The 4,329-nt window shown below is 39.5% G+C and overlaps 1 pseudogene; it reads right to left on the bottom strand.

The window, feature by feature from the left end:
• Positions 1-3,288: 3,288 nt before the first annotated feature.
• Positions 3,289-4,324, bottom strand: LOC117310671 (ras-related protein Rap-1b-like; annotated as a pseudogene).
• Between the last annotated feature and the right edge of the window lie 5 nt (positions 4,325-4,329).

Raw genomic sequence — 4,329 nt, forward strand, 5'->3', positions numbered from 1 at the left:
AATAAATTCTGGACCTCCTGTACAACATAAGGCCTATATGTAGTTGACAGTACTGTACTGTATTCTTGAAAATTTGCTAGGTCAGTAGATCTTATGTTCAGTGCTCTTACCACAAAAGAAAAATTATATTAAAAATAAACAAATAAAAATTTAAAAATATAAAGGGGGTAGGAGGAAGCTTTTGGAGGTGAGATGTTGGATGGCCTTGAATGTAGTAGAGGTTTCATGAGTGTATACTTATTTCCTAACTCATCAAATTATTGTTTCCTTTTAGATATGCACAGTTTTTTATGACAATCATACCTCAATAAAATGGCTTAAAAAAATGAAAGAAAAAAGAGTACTTGTCAAGGGCTGAGGGGAGGAAGGAATTCATTTTTAATTAATGTAGAGTGTCATATACTTAATACTAATGAACTGTACACTTAAAAATGATTACAATGATAAAATTAATGTTATGTACTTTTTACCAAAAATGCAAACCAACAACTATGTTCTGATATTAGAAAATATTCATTAATGAAGCATGCCACCTCAAAAAACCAAACGCATATTGTAGAAATGGCAGGAACATGTAAGCACTTGTCTCACTGGATGGTAAACTCCTCAGCCTCCAACTAAGTGAACAGATGTTGCCTGATTCACAGACCAAGATAAACTCTTCCTCTATAGCAAACCCAATGCCTCTCACTGCTCCCAACAGGGCACAGCACCAGGTGATGCTGTTCATTCCCTAGATGGTCACTGGGACATTGATTTTAGTCCCTTTTCAGTATCCACCTAACAACAAAGCAAAATAAAGCTAATATTAGCCTCTGTTTTTCTGTTCTGGGAGAAATGGCCTCTGGATTTAGCCCCGTGAGCAAAGCTGCAAATCCACCTGTCCCGTGCCCAGAATTTCTCTTCTGTGGCATGTGGTCTAAGGAAGTCTTTCAAGTTTTGTTAAGCCTGCAGACGGATAAGAAAGTCGGGGACTGTGCATGTTAGCTTTATTAAGAGCAAGGGTGGCGGTGTGGGGTGCTTTATTAAGAGCAAGAGTGGCGGTGTGGGGTGGTGTGGTGAATGTCCCAAAGTCCCATGGGAGAATGTCCCATGACCCAAGTGAATTGTCAAGGGGAAGATTAACCAAACGGTATTTTTAGTAATTGCCTTTGCAGTTCATATCTCAAGACCATTCAAGGGAAATTTATCTGTTCTACTTAGCCCTGAGGTCATAGTAAGTGCTGTATTTTATTTTCAAACTCTCTCTCCCTTTCTCTTTTCCTTTCCCTCTCTATTTCTGTCTATCAAATCTAGGTTTTCCCAAGGTTCAGTTTATTCTCTAAGTGAAATAAGAGCTCTTTTACAAAATACTTTTAAGTTATTCAGATTGCAGTGTTCTAATTCAGAAGTTACAATTTCAGGTAGAGATGTGCCTCATTTATGTGAAAGTTTGGTCCTTAAAAGTTACTGTGTACACCGCTTTCAGTGTGGCCTTCCATGAATGCCTCTGCTAATTTGTTTCATGAAATATTGTCTTTGCTGACAAACATGCCCCCTCTCTAAGCTTTCCTAAAAATCTCCAAAAAATAGCCAACCTGCTAACCCTTTGGCTAGCACACTGAATATGAGGTTTTTGGGAGGATAAGGAGGATAATTTAATTCATAGAGGTGGTGGTGGGTATGAAGTCTCTTTAGCTAAGATGGAACTACATCTCCCAGAATTCCCTTCCCTGCATGGTTCTGGGTTAGGGCTGCACTCACAGGAAAGGTGCAGGAGGCGTGAAAGTGTAAGTGACGTATTTCAGGGCAGGTGCAGCTACAGGCCACTCACTCACCAATCTCATGGCCCACCTTGGCTTTGGGCAGCCCCAGGCTCACAACTCTGTCCACTTCCCACTGGAGCTTCTCCTTAACTTTCTGAATCCTGGGCCAAGTTCATGAGCAGCGTTAGAGTGTAGTGTGCCAGCAGGTCACCCACATTGTTGAGGTTGGAGGTTTGGAGACATTGAGAGACTGCTGTGGGTTCCAGTTTGTCTTTGTGATTCTAGTTTGTCCTTTCTTGCCCCTGCTTCACGTTCATCTTCCCTTCTGGACTGCAGGCCTCAGTGACCTCAGGCCCAGCACAGACACAGGACAGCAGACTCACATACACTGCTCAACCAGCTCCCACAATTGCATGAGGTCTTGTCCCTGCAATAAATCCTTTATATCACTTACATGGTCCTACCTTTCTGCTTGGATCCTAACTAGTTACTGGAGGAAACGTCAGCAAACAACATGTAGAAGCTGAAATTCTTTTTATTTTTTTTTTAATAAACGCAAGCTCTTGCACGGCAATCCAAATTTATTGAACTACTGATGCTAAGTTACACAAAATTGTACCACTTTTTTTTTTGTGTGGTACGCGGGCCTCTCACTAAGGCTTTTAGTTTACATTTGGCCACCTCAAAGTAGTTGTAACATTAGGTTGGTCAGTTTAAATACTGTGGCTACCTGTTGGATTAGACACACAATCTGTACACCCAAATGTTAATGCATACAAAGCAACAGGTATTGTTAAATAAAATAGCAATAATTACTGCAGCTTAGGCTTGTGACCAATTACACATGATCAAAATTACTTCCCACATTCACCTCCACAGTACTCGTTCACCATTTAACATCTCAACCAAAACATTACACATGTGAAACAATCACTAACAGGCAAAAATACTAAACCTGTTTATTTGGTATTGCAAATACACTTATGCATGAGCAAGCAGGGGAGTCACAGTGAGAATCTCCAGCTGCAGAAGCCTGAACATTATTTACAAAAATTAAAAAATTATTTGAATATATACACTTCTTGTTGTAGACCCCCTCTGTACACACAACTATAAATGTTGTTCCCTATGTAAACAAAAGAAGAAACATATAATAAAAGATTTGAAAAGTCTGGACATTTTCTTCCCAACAGATATTAAAAGCAACGTCTTTAATCTAAGACATTTTTACTGAAAGGACTATCATATTTTAAAGACAAGATCACTATCTCCACAGTTCTTTTAATTAAAAAAACTGTATAGCTGTGTTAATCAAAGCGATTACAATACAAGGTAAGTGAGTAAAATACAATGATAATAACCTTGAATGTCTTAAAAAAAATTACAATAAACTACAAGTATCAAAGAAGCAAAGTTATCTGGAGTAGTCTATATAGGAGCTCTTTGGCTTTCTTTTATTATGGTAAAATAATGGTGCTTTTAGGATTTACATTATTATACTCTCCAATACAAAGTATGGGATGTGTTCACCATTTTCATACATATACAACATTGGTGGATGAAAAATGTCTCTTAGCAGTAATACTGGATTGTAGCCTCTGGTTTTACCAGCTGCATACTCTAGGACTATTATATAAGTAAAAAATCTCTCTTGTGATACTGGAAAGTGATTAGAATGTGCAAACTGATGTAGTAGCTTTCACCTGCCTCTTAAAGTGCTCCGCCACAGAAAATTTAACATGTTGGTAGGTTTAACAAAGTTGGAATGCTGGCACCATTGAAGTGAGCAACAGTTCTTCAGACCTGGCTCAGAGCTGCAATGCATTTATCAATAGTATATTAAAGCAGCTGACATGATGACATTTTGCGGTCCTTCCTAGGCACTGGAGTTTTTCTGTAAATTTGCTGCACTAGGTCATAAAAGATCTCATTAGCATTTATTTTATTTTGCAGAGGATTCTAAGACGGCATATTGTCTTGCTAGATGTTGACCTTGTTTCTTTCCTACAACTCTTTCATCTATAATCATTGGAACATCATCAGTGTCTTTAACTCGAAGAATCTGTTCTCTCAGACATTGTAAATCATTAAATGTGGACTCTGCTGTGATGGAATAAACTAATGTAACGCTCTGTCCGTTTTTCTTTTTTTTTTTTTGCGGTACGAGGGCCTCTCACTGCTGTGGCCTCACCCCTTGCGGAGCACCGGCTCCGGACGCGCAGGCCAAGTGGCCATGGCCCACAGACCCAACCGCTCCGCGGAATGTGGGATCTTTCCGGACCAGGGCACGGACCCGTGTCCCCTGCATCGGCAGGCAGACTCTCAACAACTGCGCCACCAGGGAAGCCCTTTTTTTTTTTTTGGCTTTGTCCGTCTTTCATGTACAAATCCCTCATTGCTGTAAATTGTTGCATTCCCGCAGTATCCCAGATTTCAAGCATACACTGTTGTGCATCTACTTCAGCTTGCTTTCTATAAAAATCTATATAGGATCATATTTTTCAACAAAAATTTCTTGAACAAATTGTACAGTCAGAGCATTTTTCAACTCCTCCCGAGCCAAGAACGACTAGCTTATACTCAT

This window comes from Tursiops truncatus, unplaced genomic scaffold (genome assembly GCF_011762595.2).
Source record: "Tursiops truncatus isolate mTurTru1 unplaced genomic scaffold, mTurTru1.mat.Y mat_scaffold_103_arrow_ctg1, whole genome shotgun sequence".
NCBI classification, from domain to species: domain Eukaryota; kingdom Metazoa; phylum Chordata; class Mammalia; order Artiodactyla; family Delphinidae; genus Tursiops; species Tursiops truncatus.